A 17,233-nucleotide genomic window follows, 5' to 3' on the forward strand; every position below is an offset into this window, starting at 1 on the left:
TCTCTGCTACTGCTGGCACTCCTGCCCTGTAATTCATCAGCAATGCCCTAGACAATTAGTTTTTTCTCTCCCCTGCTCCTATGGGAAAGATGCTTCACAACCTCACTCTGATGGCTGGAAGCATTTTTGTTCTTTGCAGCCTCTATTTGTTGAGAATAGATTGTACATTCTTATGCTCGCATTTCCCTTCAGCTTAAATGAGGCAGTCCTTCCCCAACCTTCTCCTAGGATGCATTAGTAGACAGCTTTCACAGACCTGTCAGACTTTTTTTATTGCTAGCTACATTGAGTCAAATTTTTAGCATTCTCTTACCAGACTGGGTCTCTCTTAGCCAATCATCTCAGCTGTTCTCATTTCTCAAGCCAAATTCAGAATGTGAGATGGGGTAGTGGAACAGGGCTCAAATATGAACTTTAATCCTGTTGGATCCACCCTCTAGCCCCTCATTATTCCCATCTCTATGCAGAAATTCAGAACCACCTGAGGTTCAAGACAAAAACCCCTTTCCCCAGATGTTACAGATACCATCAAGAACTCTTCCCTTTCCCCACAGAAGAAAAAAAAAAAAAAACACTTTAAGCTGTACCATGCTGGTGTTCCAGTTACTGTGTGGTGACAAACAGCCAAGAAGGCAGGAATAGCTAAGCTGGTCTCACCACTGCAAACAATGGGGTGGGTCTCATTACGACATCCAGACTCTGAGCAGCCACCTCAGGACAGCACTGATGTGCCTGAAAAGGCAGCACAGCAGAGCCTGCTGTCAGGGTATCCTCACTAAACCCCTTGTCACTTCACCAGACAGAGGGGATGTGAGCTCCCTGTCCTTCACACATGCCTGCTTCACCTCCTCTTTCACCCAGGCATTCATCAGGCCACAGAGTGGAGAAGCTGTTTCTCATAGGATTCAGCACATACACCTCACCTTCCTGTTGCAGATTTTTTCACCTTATGTCCCATCACTGAGAAAATGTGGCAATGAAATTGTTAAATGCATCATACTAAACATTGTCAACCTGTAAAACCCCACTGGGCAGCTGCTGTACACACTTATCTCCATGCAGCCAGGCTCTGCCATCTTGCTGGCTTAAGAGAAATGTTAATTTTCCCATGTAGAATATAGAGATGGATTCAATTTCCATTCCTGCCCCTTTCTTGTCACTCATTCTATCATTGCTTTTCTCTCCCCTTTCCTTGTAGCCACATGCCTACGGCAAGAGCAGCATCCTGGCAGACCCCTGAGGCCAACCAGTCCAAAGCTTTCCTGAAGCCACAAAAGGTTTCACCAGCTTACACTGGAGTGGGGCATGGAGTCAGGACTCTTGCTGCTGATTGTGATACATCCCTGTCCCTTAAAAAGCTGCCTCAGTGCTAAAATCTGACTCACATGGAGCTGACCCAGCCTCACTGCTGCACTCCAGGTTACAAACAGAGAGGGATCCTGGGCAGGCAGCAGGGACAGACACGAGCGGGCACCTCACTCTGGCAGCCCTGTGCTCCAAGGCACTTTGTTGGCAGTCACACCATGGAGTCAGTGCTCCATTTCCTGCCTACCAGCAAAGCTGGTACCAGACAGCAACAGAGCACTGCTTGTGTCATCTTGCTGTAGCACAACATCCTGGCAATTCAGAATGCTACACCAAACAGCAAAGACGTTTTGCAATTAAGAGCTGGATGACAGGAAGCAGAAAGTTCGCACCTGCCACTGAGCCTTTCAGGCCAAACTGAAATAACCCACTTGGATTTAATCTCTTCTTCCTAAAGACAAAGCCACGACTCATATGTTTCCATTCTGTTAATGACAGACAGATGATCTTGTCAGAAAGCCAAAGTCTTAAGCACTAAATTCTCGATTCCTGTTCCTAATTCTGTCACACATTGTCTGAGTCAAGTCATCCCACTGCTGTTCCTCAGCCTCCCCCCCCAGGAAGAGGGGAGGGTTATACTTCACTGGGCTCTAATGATCCCCAGTCATGCACTCTGGAATCCATCACTCCTACCACAGAGCAACTTGTTTTTGTTTCTTAACACTGGAAGGAAGGTATTGTTATTTCTACACATACACACAAAGTAACCCCATCTGAGTAGCTGATTGTACTGAAGGAGGCAGGGAAGAGCACAGGTACCACGAAAAGAAAACAGCAATGCTGTGGAGGTCTTCATCCAGATCAGAAATACAGCATCACCTTTCCCAGGCTCCAACTCCCTCCTCTTTCCCTGTCTGAACTGCAGAGTCGACACCCAAAATTGTGCTGGTCTACGTTTAGGGTCTTTCATTTCCACCGCAGACTTTTCCTCCTCTCCTGGATGTCCCTGCAGAGCTGTTCCAAGCACATGTACTACACATTTTTTGCCTTTATTCAGGCTATATGAACATAAAGTATCAAGTTGGTCAGGACAGAAAACCAATGATGTGTCCAGTTCTTCTAAATGCAGCCTAAAAGAACAGTCTTAGCAAGGCCTGTGCTGCTAAACAGAGACTTGAGTTTTCATACTAACTAGGGATGTATGGGTGCACGAATTAACAACCACTTAGAGATAAAGGAGGAAAGCAAGTGGTGATAATAAGCCATCACATGGAATAAACTGCCTTTCACTGAGCATTACCACCTCTTCAGGGAAGTCAGGCTAAAATTTTGAATTTCAGTTTAGTGAGGTGAAAGAGATTGTGCAGTTTGTAAAAAGAATTGCATGTATGTATTCTGCAAGGAATAAAGGGACGCTGTTTCTGCAAGGAGTTGGGAAAGGAGGGAAGTGGTATTTTTAAAAGCCTTAATGCATAGAAAAGCAGGATGGATAATGGTGAGTTCTTTGTGTCTCAAAGCCCTAAAAGTACCCATGTTCTTGTTCATCTCAGGCACTATAAAACACTCACGTGCAGGGGAATAATTTCGCCCCTATTTTTATTATTTTTTTAATTGCACAGGTACCATCTCCCACCCACCTGCAACCAGCTCCTTCCCCTCCCCTTGAAAGGGAACAGAGGAGAATGTCCTCTACCACACTGCTACCAGTGAAACCAAAGAGCTTTCAGAGCTGAGAATTTCAGCAACATCCTCCATGGCCTAAGAAACAGAAACCCTGTGCAATCCCAACCCAATCCCTTGCTACAGCAGGTGTTTTTTGACAGATGTATGTGGAATAGCTCACTGCCTGTCCTGGAGAAGGAATCTTGTTTATTTTAGTTTTCCTGCAAGCAAAACTGAGAGCTGCTTAACAAACAAAAATAAGAACCACTTTTCTTACAGACAATGCTGGTGTCCAGGACTGGACAGTAGCAGTCGTCTATGTCCAGTATTTCCTGATGAATTCTTACCTGATCCAGTAGGACAATGGAGGCAAACTCTTCATTTTCCTACATCAAACATATTTTTTAAAGCACAGTTTTGTGCTTCTGCCAGCTCAAATCTGTATTTCTATCAATGCTGGCAGCAGTGCCAATTGCTCAGTATCACTGCTCTTGAGGGCTTTTTAGATCCTGACTGCTTTCAAATTACACTAGATATAAAATAATGTCCACCTGCACACTAAACATTTATTGCCAAAACTGTACCTCTCAGTGAGCAGGGCTCTAACAGGCAGTGGCCAGCAAGGCTGGTCTCCTCCTAGCTCTGCCACTGTCCCTGTGCCATCCTTCCCCCTGCTACCTTCACCCAGCACATCTATTTGAAGGGAGCTTGCATTTTGGTTGGACACACTCAATGCTTCCACACTGTAAGGAGAAATGGTTTTACTTCTGTCAGCTGCTCCACAATGACTTGCTGCCATGCTACAGAAATTCCAACAATCCTGAAGTCATTTTACTGCCTCTCACAGACTTCAGTTCATTGCCTTAATGGGAAGGCAACACTGTTTGGGGTATCCACAACAGCAAATGATAGTGGGATGCATCTGAGCTCTGTAACAGGCTTGTTAGACCTTGTGTTCCCTTTCCAGGGGCAGGACAATCTAATGAGTTGTATTTCTATTCCAGAACTGGAGTCTAGCTGCATTTTGCAGAAAAAAGCCACACCATCAGCCTTGGGACTTCCACTACCAGCTGCCCTTTGTCTACCAGGGAACAGTCGCAGGACAGAGTCTCAGGAGATTTAATTGTTGCCATTTCTAATGTAAAAGCAAACAGCCACCAAGGACTTACTTCTGGTAGCTCCACCCAAATACAGGTGGAACTTCAGACCTTTCATTGCAGGCTACAAGACTGCCTAAGCTCTCCACAAGCTTCAGGACAGTGAAAACAAGGATGTCTGTGCCAGTTGGGAAGGGAGACATAGAACAAAGGGTAAATTAAATCACAGCTGTAACACAGAAAGCCCTGCAGAACTGTAATTCCACATGGTGGTCTCTGGATTTTGAGTAGTCTCTTCACTTGACCCAGAAGGTACTGGGTGACAGGATGAAACAGGCAGATAAATAACATTTCTTACAGGAAAAAAGATGCCCATTGTCACCACCACAATCCTGGCCAACATTCCTGCTCTTGCTGCAGAAATCCACTGGTAAAGAACACAAATCCAAGGCACCCTCCTGGTACAGAGATGACACTGGAATGGGCACAGGCTGTTTTGTGGATGGGAAGCCAACATATCTGCATATCCACTTCCTGCGCTTGAGTGCTGAGGTCTGATAGGTGCAGACAAGTACCTGGACAGGCACTTCCAAAGTCTTTTTAAAACTCAAGTGTTTGTGCAGCTGTCATCAAGTCACTTTAATTCAACCAGGGGAGAAGCATGGCATGGCCATGTGATTGCAAACAGTGAAGTTTCCTTGGCTTGGCAAATTACTGTGTCCACTGGGCTGTGGCAGCACTCCCTTTTAATTCAACTCCAATACAGAACAAGGCATTTTGGTTTAAATCACTGGGAAGGCAGCAGCTTTTCATCTGGGTGGTTTAAACAAAGGCGCTACTCTGCTCAGTGAGGATAACAGTGCCCACTGCCCATGCCAGAGCTGAGCTTTGGTATCTTAACCACATACAATTATACAGTCTTGGAGTGTAAAGTAATCTGTCTAGACCATAGAAAAGTACTACCTACATAGGAAGCTGGGTTTTGTTTTCTGAGTGCAGCACTGTTGCAAACACTTAGCCCTGAATTTGTTTCAAACCATTAAACTGCCAGGGTTTAGCCGAAAGTTACCACGATCCCTCCACGTCTAAGACCTGGGTGCAGAGAAGGGGCCTGTAACCCACTAAGGAGCAGAAAATGCTTCAAACAATCCAGCTGATCCTGTTGGATGCCCAAGTGTCAGCATCAGAGCCAAGCCATGGAGCTCTACAGGACATTGGGACTTTGGCTTCTCTAGGCTGTTGCAAAAACCACCAACTGGAACAGTTTTACCCACTCGAAAGTGAGAAAATCCTACATTTATCTCTGTGGTCAATGCAAGTCTTGGGAGCACTGCCAAATAATATTTATCAGCCCAGCTGAAGGTTTTATAACTCAGCTGTGTGAGTTCACATCACAGAGAACACCCCAATACAGCAAGCAGCCTGTCTGGGAGTACTCAACTCGCTCTTACACTATTTCATTTTTATTAGTTATTAGACACAAGTAACAGTTTTGAAATGAGCTGACTTGTGAACTGAACAGATCTGCTCATGTGTATAACCCAGCAAGGAGAGGATCAGTCAATATTCCTGCAACCAAACTGGGGCAGCTTGCCAGTGCCCAGGTATCCCATGCCAGTAGATTTTGTTGGCAAAAGGGGGAAGAGTATCAACACACTTAGAGGTCTGAAGAGGGAGAAACTAAAATGTGAGGAGTTAAGCATCTGCCTCACCTTCCCCTGTAAGCAGAGCCACACAGATAAATTGCCAGCCTGGCTGGCAGATTTTAAAAACATCATTGCAGATGAAAGAGGTGTGGGGTGGCTTTACACACCATCAAAGCAGCAGCTGACCAGGAGAGCTGAGGGGCAGGATGGCTGTGGAGCCTCTGTTTTGCCCTATACAACACAGGTGGCTGCTGCCAAAGCAGGGACAGACTATATGGGCCAGTGACTTCTGCTGGGAATAAGCATGGAGAGGGAAGGCCTTTCCCAGCAGCTCTTATAATTACTGTCTCAATTTTTTATTTTTGGACTTCTTGCAGCTGATCTCTGTCACTTGGCTGAATCTCATCAGCTGCCTCACTGCCCTTAGCTCAGCGTTTTTCTTACACCACCAACTGCAGGAATTACCCTGCATCACTCTTCCTGGGACTGCAAAATGCAGTTTTGTCTGCCTGCCAACTAATCTTTAACCAAACTGCCAAAAAAGCTGTGTGTGCTGCCCAGACTCCTCAGTTCCAGGGAAGAAAGACAATCTGATTTAACTCTGTTCTCTCTCACCTCAAGCTAATGCCCAATGAGAGTAACAGAACACTAATTACACGTGATAGCTGAGCAAGTTAAATAATACCAGCACAGTTGTAGCTGTGGCAGTCCCTGCTTCCTCATCATGCTTATTAAAAGGTGCTAACATGACTGCAGCCTCTCCAGTGGCTCCAGATAGCTGAATCACTGCAGTTAGGACATGACTGAGCCAGAAGGGATGGGATGGGAATGCCTTTATTCCCACATCCTACTAGTGTTATGTAGCTGGGAGTGAGCTACCTACACCCAGCTGTGCAGATATGGATCTACAGCCTCTTCAGCACCCTGCTAAACTCATTGAAAAGTTACAGAAAAATTACAATTACAGTTCAAAATTAGCAGTAATATACCAAGCATAGCAGTTGGCAGTTTTTTCTTTTACTAGAACTGCTTCCAGAACAGGCTGAAATGAGGAACACACATGTAGGTCAGTGCTTGCCTAACAAGGCCAAGATCTCACCTGGGAACTTCAAGAGCTAAAGCAAAACCACCAGCGCATTACCTTAGCTCTAGCCTATGCTATTGACCCTGCACCTTCCCTGACATCACTTCACAACTTAAAAAAAAGTAATAAGGGGATTAAAAATATATCTCTGAACCTCTAAATCCCACAGGCCTAGTCCTCCCAGAAATCCAAGGCACTTGCTCAGGAACACATCACCAACAATGGCCATAGTGAGAAAGCAAAGGGCCCTGCCCACAGTATCAGGCTCACTTTATAACCCAGCACTGTCCCTGCAGGAACCAATTGCTGCAGCAGGGAGGCTGGAGGCAGCAGATAAGCCTTGGCTAGGTGATAGGGATCAGCTGCCCAGTTATCAAGGGAGTACAAAAATCAAATAGATTTTGATTTAGTAGTTACAGCTTTTCATATATTCTGGGAAAAGAAAAGAGAAGGACCAGGGAGGGGGAAGGGGAGTTAGAAGTCTTTTTCCAGGGTGTTATGATGTCAGATCTTTTTAGCAATGAATTTCTAGGTTAAGCAGTTACTGAGACATGTGGCTGCAGAGAACTGCAGTCAGCGCAGGTGTTTGTAGGAGGAAACTGAAAGTGGTGGAAGAAAGGCAGAGGACTGCACATCTGAGGGCTGCAAACCCTGCCTGGAGGAAGCAAGGCAGTGCAGCAGAGTCACTCCCAGCAGGCACAGAAACAAAGAACAGCAGCACTGCACCCTCAGAGAGCCACTTCCCAGGGTTACAATTCATCTGTCCCATCTGGGTAGGAAGTTCACTTAGTCCTTCTCTCAGATGTGACCCAAGCTTTGGGCTGCAATGCCAACTACACATCCACTGCTCTGTGCCAAGTGTCCAGCCCCACAACTCTCTGATGGGGGCAGATCATCACCAGGGGATTAGACCAACAAATATCAACTGTGTTGCTGTTTTAAGTCCAAAGGAAAGCAGATGAAGGTAACACACTGGATTTCAGTGCTGGCAATAGAACAGGCAATGAGCCAGGCAGAGCTCAGGGGACAAAGTAGCAGAAGCAAAGACTAACCTTTGATTGCATAAAATTTGACCCAGTAAAGCCTTGCATTCAGATACAATTCTGCTGTCACAGACATGGCTATGACAAGGGCTACATTTGTAAATCTCCATCAATTCACCAAATATTAGCACTTCTGGCATAAGCTTCTAGTCAGAAGTTTTGGAAGCTGCAGCTATTTCAGAGAAATCTTTCATACAGCATATAAAAAGTATTCTTTAACACATAATGGCTTTCAATTTGGCTTACAACCAAAAACTACAGGAATTTAATTCAGAATTTTCCCTGACATCATAGGATCAAGTGCATAGAGAAAGCCAGACCTGTGGATCCATTCTTGTAGCACCTTCAAAGTGCCAGCAGGGCACTTTAACTTCTGCTCTCAGCCCCCAGAGCTTGCTCAGCACCTGGGAACAGCATCCAGCCCCTATGGGCAGGGCCAAGCACCAGTGGCACAAGGACCTGACTGAACCCAGATAGGCACAAACAGGGGGACAGTGCTTCCACCACAGAGCAAGTGAGACTCATGGAGGGACCTGAGCCACTCCTCATCCTCAGGGAGCTCCACACTGCATTTGTGCTTCTGTAAGCTGCTTCCCAGCTCCATCTCCATCCCTGTTAATTACTGTCACAGCAGGAGAGTTTCTGGCATTTCAAAGAATGGCCCTTGTTATTAAGCGGGAAAACAGGCAGAAATAGCAGGCAGCTCTACACACATGGAAACTGTAAGAGATGCTCTCTTCTTCCTGCATGGCACAGTTCATTTGTTTCCCTTGGTTAAAGCAGGAGGAAAGGTGGAAAAGCTGCTCTAATTGGTAGGGATCTCCCAGCCTCCAGCCAGTCTGCTGGGAGAGGCTGATGGGGCTGGGATGCACTGGCAGCAGTAAATCCCAGCCCCACAGTGTCAGGCATCTTAGCTCTGACACTCCTGGCAGGGAACTGTGCAGGACCACTGACTGCAAGTAGTTTGGATTGAGCCTTGCCCACCTTCTTCCAAGAGGGCCTGCTGCAGGGCAGGAGGGCTGGGTGTGGCAAGAGCTCCACATTACAGTAGTTATTCTGCACCTAGTTGCTGCTGTGGGCATCTAGTTCAATTTCAGATATATCTGCTATTGAAGCAAACCTTAACTCTGGTGTTGGCTGGGATCTTACATAAATTTGGCTTTTGAAATAATTGGTCCTCCCTCAATCAGCTGAATGAGACCATCACATCCTTCTGCAGATAAATCCACTCCTTTCAGTCAGGACCTGCTTCCTGGCAACCTTGCTGGACTCAGATTTTAAACACTTCCTATTGAACAAAACGGGTTATTTAAATGGGGGAAAAGATGTAAAAAGCACAGCTCGCTCTCTCCAGCTGATTGTCTTTGGAAACAGGACTGGAGGCTGCTGTCCCAGAAGACTGAGCTGCCCTTATCTCAGGCACTCTGTTAAAAGACTTGGAATCACTTATTAATTTAGTGAAAGCCCCTTAATTTTGATCTTTTGTCTGCATTAATTGATTTGCTATCAATAACCTGCATTGATTAGACCTCCAGACCTGGCAGCTGCTGAAGATGAAGAGACAGAGACTCTTTCAGAGCAGGAGTTCAAAGCCTGAAATGATTAAAAAAGACAGCACCAAAACGGCTGATAACAAAAAGGTGTCATTCTTTTTCCATTCAAGTATGAAACTCTGTGCAGTTAACCCTTCTGTACCTAAAAACCCTTTCAGGTCTAAAGTATTTGTATAACCTAGAGCTAGCTATTAGATGTACTCCATTTTGTCATTTTAATTAAAATATTATGGATGCTCTTAAACACCTGACAGAATGAGAACCAAGGGAAAATTTTATCTGCTTCAGCCACAAAGAGAGCTCAGGGAAAGCAACCTGACCCAGAGATTGGCTCAGGTGGTGCTCTCGGATCCCTTCCAGCAGACAGCATTGTAAAGAGTGGTTCACAAAGTCAGATTTAATTTGCAGCAGATCCAAACCAAATGCAACAGTGAAATTTAACAGTCATCAGTTAAAATTCTGACAATAAAGTTTTGAAAGCTGAGAACAGCTTGCTAGTCCAAGATGCCAGGAAGCCATTAACAAACCAGCTCCCTGTCAGAGTCTGTGCTGGAACACAGCCCTGGGCTGCTCCCAGCTCAGTGGCCCCCTGCCTGAGCTACAGCAGGGGCAGGAGGTCCGAATGCTCACATACATTGTTCCTCACCCAAGAAAACCAAAGGTACTGGCTAGGGAGAGCTCTCAAACCACCTAAGAGAGGCTGTTTTGGGACAGACACTAGGTACACCATGGGAACACCTGAGTTACCCTGTATGCATCTAGGGGGGAAAAAAAAAATAAATAAAACCACAGCCAGTGCACACATCCATAGTCTCAGGTGTCTTTGTCTGCTTCAGATTCCAAATCTCCAGTAATAGTTTGCTAAACAGCACAAGACCAGCTATTCACTTAGCCCAGCATCTGAATAAATCCAGGCAGCCACTGTCCACCAAAGACACTAAACTGTAGTTTGAGACATCCATCTACCTCAAGAGCAAGGTAGCATAGCAAATTCTTGTTTCATCCAAGCTGTGTCAAGAGCTCTGGCCACCCCCCAGCTGTGACAGTACAAACCTTAACAGCACACCTTCCTGCACCTGCAGATTTCCCTGTCAGCACGCATTTCACTGGAAAAAATAATGTCATTCTCTTACAGTTTGTTTGGTGGCAGCACAGAGCGTGGCTCAGGTACAGCACAAAGTGACAGTTCCTGCCCTGCAGAATGAGCTTCTCAGCTGCTGGTCCTGAAGAACCTGGCTGGACCACTCCCCCAGCATCCCACCCAAATGTAGCAGAGTTCTAACTCATGGCTCAAACACACCCTGTGTGACAGCTTACAGAGCAGCACAGCCAGCTCACATCACAGCACTTCTGCACTGGGAAACTGACACAAACACAGATTGTACTGAGCTCCTGCATTTCCACTCCGACAACAGCGCACAGGCACCAGGACCTGAAACCTCTTGCTGAGCATCTCTGCCAACTCTTCCTTATGAGAATGTTTTTAATATCCCTTTTCTTTAATAGCCTTCCTCTCTTTTTCTCCCTCCCCTCTCCTCCCTGCATACATTACATGTGGGTGTTAAACACCCCTGCAACTGCAGTCACTCTACACAAGCTGCTGTCCTGCTCTCCTCAGGGGTCTCACATTTACTGAGTATGTCCTGCACATGTCCAGAAATCCCAGAAAACTGGACTACACTCCTAAGTCTAGCTATACAAAGTTTCTGGGAGAACAAGGCATGTGTTGGCATCCATGCTCTGGTCTCACACTATAAGGAGGGGTGAGTTCCTGAGCCCTCAGGCTTGCAAACAGCTCTGGATGTGCCCAAGCACTGCCACACCTGTGTCTACTGGGGAGGAACCATCTTCCACATCATGGGAGAAATAGCCCACTGAAATTAAAGATCCTGTATTTTCTAAAACTCCTTTCCTTTTGTATGGAAAGGCCATGTCAGCCTTTGTCCTCCACAGATTAAATGTGAATAATGATTGGGACAGTTGAGCACTGGAATAGATTGCCTTGGGAAGTTGTAGAGTCTCCATCATCTGAATTTTTTTTGATCGGGCTAAACAGTCATCTGTCAAAAATGGTCTAAGTGTTAAAAACCCTGCCTTGGGGAACAGAGGGAAAGGAAAAATGACCTAATAAGCTTTATTTTCTGTTTCTGTAATTTAACTAGAACTACTGGGGACTAGAGAAATTCCACTTGCCCCCTCAGCTGGGCACAGCACACCTTCTCCTAAGGCCTTGTGTTTCATGCCCATGTGTTCTGCAGTAAGGGTGGCCTGCTCCATGCAATGGTCCAAGTGGTCCCTCCACATTAGTTTCCTACATTTGTAAAATGCAGAGGGATGAAAAGCACAATACTGCAAATATCTCAAAATCTCTGTATTTGAGAAAGGAACTTTTATTCCCACTTTAACACATGACTAGCAGATCAAAGTAACTGAAGGCTTTATCTGGTATCTCCCAGACACTAACACTGGGTGTACATACATCATGCTGATGTGCACAGGATGAGAACCGAGGGAGTCAAGTTTTTTTTCCCACCCACAAAGAACAAAAATAGGCTTTTATTCCGAATTACTTATTTTAAGCTAAAAATGAGAAAGAACAAAAGCAAAGGCTCCAGGAAGTGGAGTCTGCACCCGCATCTTATTTTAAGATGCAGCTTTGACTCTTTAGAAATTTAAAGCTGCATTGCACAGAAAGAAGAATCAGCTCAGTGATGTTATATAGCTCACTATTTCCAAATATCAATCTAGGATCTTAGAAGCAATAAAGATTCAATAACACTCCACAGTCTCCAGCTCTGAAAATGCAAAGATAAAAACTGTAACAATTAAGGACAGATACAGATATGCAATATACATTGCACAGATGTTTTATTTCCCTGCAATTATATATATATGTCCTCCAAAATAAAACCCAACCTTCATTAACTCTACATTACAGTGTTGTTGTATATTCCTCATGAAAAAGAAATCAGTAAAAATGAAAGAAAGTACTCATCAAGATAGCATCAGCATCCAGACTAATCACATACACATTCCACCAAATTAATTTCCGACATGTTCAGATGCTGGCCCTCCATGAGTAATTATTACACAAATATTTCCAATTTGCCTCTTCAGTCTCAGAAGATGTATCTAAAGCAAATATTTTTGTGCAAAATTGGCAGCATAGTTTCACACACCTACTGAAAAACAGCACACATACATCCTTTGGGGATACACACAATCATTTATGGAGACTCCACACAACCACGTGCAAACTTATTAGAAAACAGACCTTCAGCATCAGCTAATGAGAAAAATCCCTGCTGAGGGCACAGGCTTTGATAAACATTGTTAATTCTGACCTCAGCACCTCAGGACTGCTGGCTGAGGCCCACAGGCAGAGCAGGGCCAGAACAGCTATACATGAGCAGTGCACAGAGCCACTGGGATACAGGGATATGGATATTCCCCTCTCAAACACAGGAACACAGCCAGCACTGCCAGCTTGCTGGCAGACACCAGTGACTGTGCCCACAGCAGGCAAATGGAGCCATGCAACATTTCCATTTTCGGATGTGCAAAAGCAAGAAGCGTTCAATTTCATCTTCGATCAATTTACTTATTGATTGGTTCTCTCAACAGAGATCGCAGAAATTCTCTCAGCTACTGAGGCAAAAAAAATGCCAAATTGCCTCGTTCCTTGAAGTTTTTCCTAATCCAAGGGAGAAATTCAAGGGAAATAATTTCATTTGATAACAGCTGGTTCCCCTTTCCTGGTATCCCACCCATTGCTTGGAGAATTCCTCATTCCAGAAACAGCCTAACCCTTCACAGCATTCAGCTCTAATAGTGGCTTAGCTGCAGACTCTCAAGCAGAGCAGTAACACACATTGCTTATTCTTCCTCTCCAGTGGGTATTTAAGACAGCACACAAAGATATTTAGGTGCCTCAGTTTACCCTGAGCTCCATAAAGAAGGTAGTCAGCTAAATACTGTACAGCTCTGAGCTTGAGCTTAAAAAAGCTTTTCCCAATTTTGGCAAGTGACTGGAAAACAAGTCTTCCAGTTCTGATTAATAATCTGCTTTTGAGTTAAAACCCACTTCCTTCAATATGAAGGGATAGACCAGCAGAGACTACATTTCAGCACTCAAATTAGGAGGGGTAAGCTGTAGGTAGCAGGTGATGTATTTCTATAGCATCACCTTTTGTTTGATTAGTGATTAGGAAGTAATTGCCTCTCTGCCCAAGAGATGAAATCTGGCAGAGTCCTTCTGGAACAAACATGGCATTTATACATTCCTCTAAAAGCTGTAAAATCCTTCAGTCTCCAAGCACTGTAGTCCTAATAATCTTTGAATATAGTTTGATACAATCCCTGTGTACAGCTCATTAGGCACTGAATTCTCTGAAATAAGGAACCCTTTCCTGTCATCCACGCACAGATCTAACACAGATCTGTGTTAGATGCCCCCACTAAGCAGATGCAAAATGCAACCACAGTAAGAGGTGATAATAAAGGAATTTGATTGGGTTAATGGAGTCACATATGGTGATGGTGTGGTCCTTGAGAACATTCCCCCTCAGCTTCAGCTTCCTCTCATATTAATCCTCTCCAGAGATTGAAGGAACAGAAGCATGGACAGGGAAAAAAAATCAGATTTATTGGCAGAGCTGACATTTTTGGATGAAAATACTATTAATCACAGTCACTAAGGCAAGATCAATAAAAAATTCATAAAGAACAGATCTTGTAACGTGTACATATTCCAAGAAACACTGACAACCATACCAGCACCATGATACTAAAATAAACCCAATGCTTTTTCTCCCCTGAGTTTTTACTTTTGTCTCTTGATCCCACAGTGAGGATGCTGCTGAGTGTGCCCTGTGACTGTGAGCACTGATGCCCTCCACCAGCTCCAGAGGGTGCTGTGCTACACACACGGGGTTTGGGACATGGAAGGTTTGACACGATCAGCAAGGAGGGAGAAAAAATCCAGTATTTTGCTGTATCAGTGCTCAGACTTGAGGGAAGGGGGTGGATGAAGTGAGAAGATTACAGATTGTACAGTACTATACATTTCCAAATTTGCTTCATTTCTTGACCACTCTGCAATTAACTCATGTTCCTGAGAGCTGTAGGTCTTGCCTGCAGAATGATAAAACTATCTTTTCACTTGGATGCTCAGCTTTTCTTGCTGTAGGTCCTTTGTATGTAGGCCCATCTGTAATGGGGCAAGAACAGTTTCCTTTGCTAGTCAAGAATGGCAGTGCTTCTTGCATAAAATCCCATCCCACTGGAGCATGAAAGAGGATAATGTTTCTGACAGCAGCCTCCAGACTTGTAACTACAGAGCCTGAGCAAAAACCAACCCTATTAAAACAGCTCATCGGCTGTCCCCAAAAGTCTGCTCTCTCCTCCAGATCAAACCCCCTGCTGGTCAGAATAATAAGTTTCTGCACATGTTTATTTTTAGGGTACAGCTAAACACTGATATAAATCCTACAGAGCACTCACAGCACTAATTCTTAATTACAGTAAAGTCACTGGGGAGGAAAGGAGCCTGAGAAAACAACCCAGGCAAATTTCTAAAATGGCTCTGTCACATCTCACCTATTTTATATAGGATATAACCATACCTGACCCTTTTCACTAAAGCTCCAGTGTCTGGATTACATAATTAAACAGTAATTTAATTTTAAAAAAAATGGCTAGAATAACTACCTTGAAAAGGAAGCCATGAAAAAACCTGAGACTGTTCTATGTCACTTACACCCTTTGTAAGAAACTAAAGAAACTGAATGATTTCTCTAAGTGTGTATGTTAGTAAATATCACAGATTTTAAGCCAGCACCTTGATTTCAGGAGACCTGGCTTATGATGTTTTGAAGCAGACACCTGCTCCAGATTAATACTGCTATGAAACTCTCAATAAATTGTCTTCTGTGCTCAGGGCTCACTGCTGCCTGAAGTACAGCTTAACCTCTCAAGAGAATAGCCCAAAGTGAAGCAAAGAAAACTTGTTTTCAGATAAATCAAATTTCTGGGGCACAGAAACACCCAACAGTCACCCCCAGAGAGCAAAGGTTCACGATGGCACTGGAATAAATGGCTTTCCTGTGCCTCTAAAAAGCTAAAAACGGATATGCTTATTATTTACATTCAAACTGGCTGGCATGCCTAATATTTCAGGAAACAGATTTTGCAGCTGTAATACAACCTGAGGAACACCCTATATTTCACTGATATGAGGTACTGTAACAGCTGAGCAATATACCTTTTTCTATACATCACATTCAAAGCTGGGAAATACTTTTTTTGTTGTTTGCTGCAAACATTCTTTTTCTTATCTATAAAAATAGACATAATAATGATGCTTTATACAGCTCTGGAATCTCACAGCCCTTTCAGGGAGCTCAGCATCTGAGTCGTGGAGCTGAAACAGTACCAGCACCTCCACAAATCAACCAGGGAGTAGAAGATAAAACACTTGTGGGGGAGCCAAGACTACAACTCAGAGCTTTTTCCTGCTGGGGTGCCCAACACTGTGAAACACTTATTTTCTATAATTACAGAGGTGCTAGCTATCACAAGTTTAGAAGCTTGGTGATATGAGGCAAATAGGATACAACTGTGGAGAACATTCTGAACTGATAAAGAACGTTATAAATGCGGCAAGCACTGGGGTTTTATGGACAGCTTTTTAACTTGAACCAGGGTATGGAGCAGATATTTTGCCAGAAAAACACTTTTAACATTAACTAGAACCCTCAGTTCCCAGGAGACATATTAGGTTAAAGCACTCCTCTCTTAGCAAACCATGCATCACCTCAGGAGAGGAAACTCCAGGCTGAGGGACCCCTGGAGCTTCCCTTCTACCTCCATTCTTTTGCTCTATATTACTTCTGATACATATCATAACCACAAAAAACGAAGGAAACAAACCGCCAGCTCTTTCAGGGCAAGGAGAGGAAAGGTACTAGAGCAGCTGCAGTCACTTACCAGCAGAGGAGAGGCACGGAGCGAGCAGGATCCGGTGGGAGGCCGCGGCCAGGCGGCAATTGGCACATTTGAAGGCCCCGCACGGGGCAGGTGGGGCGGGCCGGGCCGGGCCGGGGGCGCGTCCTGCCCGGGGCGGCGGGGGCAGGCCCCGAGGGGCGGGAGGGATGGAGCCTCTGTGAGCGGACACCGCCTCGTACTGCTGCTGCACGCCCCGGTGTCGGAGCTTGCCCTCGGCACAGGAGCCTCTCTGCGTGTTGTTCAGCCATTCCAGTGATTCCCTGGATCCACGATCACTCTGCTGCATGGGCTGCAGCAGCAGGATGGCTCCATGACGAGATGGCTGCTTCTGAGAAGTGCACTAGAGGTGGACACTATTAATAGTTGAATCACATACACCTTCTGTAGATAGTAAACCAGAGTCCCAGGCTGCCTGGGCCACAAGGGGAATCACCTGTAGGCAGTATTAGCAGAAGGGCCCTTTCTGACGCACAGGTCACAGCCTCTCCATTACACGTGGGTTGCATTTCTATGCAGTCATTGGATCTGTCTGAGTCCAAAGGCACCAAGTGTTTAAACCAGTTAGCACTGGAACCTGCCAGGAAGACAAAAGTGAAAAACTATTGCTTGCTCAGCAATTTGGCCCAGACTCAGCCAGCAGCTGGCAAGCCAGAAGTGTATTGCTCATCCCATGAGAGTGTTCTGGTCTGTGGGTTATGCTGCCTTCACTGATACTGTATGCTCCCTGAAAGGCAAATCCCTACATCCAAGTCATTCTCATTCTGCTTATCTGCAGAGAAATTGGTGCTTGCAGTACAACAGTGGGATGCTGAGTTTGTGTTCTAAGCTGTAAATAGAG

The 17,233-nt window shown here is 45.0% G+C and overlaps 1 protein-coding gene across 1 annotated transcript in view; it reads right to left on the reverse strand.

Moving 5' to 3' along the window:
* Positions 1–16,460, reverse strand: part of LOC131563145 (high mobility group protein HMGI-C-like) — a 52,024-nt gene extending 35,564 nt beyond the window's left edge. Inside the window, exon 1 of the mRNA XM_058813044.1 lies at positions 16,378–16,460. The gene's annotated coding sequence lies outside the window, so the exon portion shown is untranslated. The remainder of the gene's footprint in view (positions 1–16,377) is intronic.
* Between the last annotated feature and the right edge of the window lie 773 nt (positions 16,461–17,233).

The sequence above is a fragment of the Ammospiza caudacuta genome, chromosome 12 (genome assembly GCF_027887145.1).
Source record: "Ammospiza caudacuta isolate bAmmCau1 chromosome 12, bAmmCau1.pri, whole genome shotgun sequence".
NCBI classification, from domain to species: Eukaryota; Metazoa; Chordata; class Aves; order Passeriformes; family Passerellidae; genus Ammospiza; species Ammospiza caudacuta.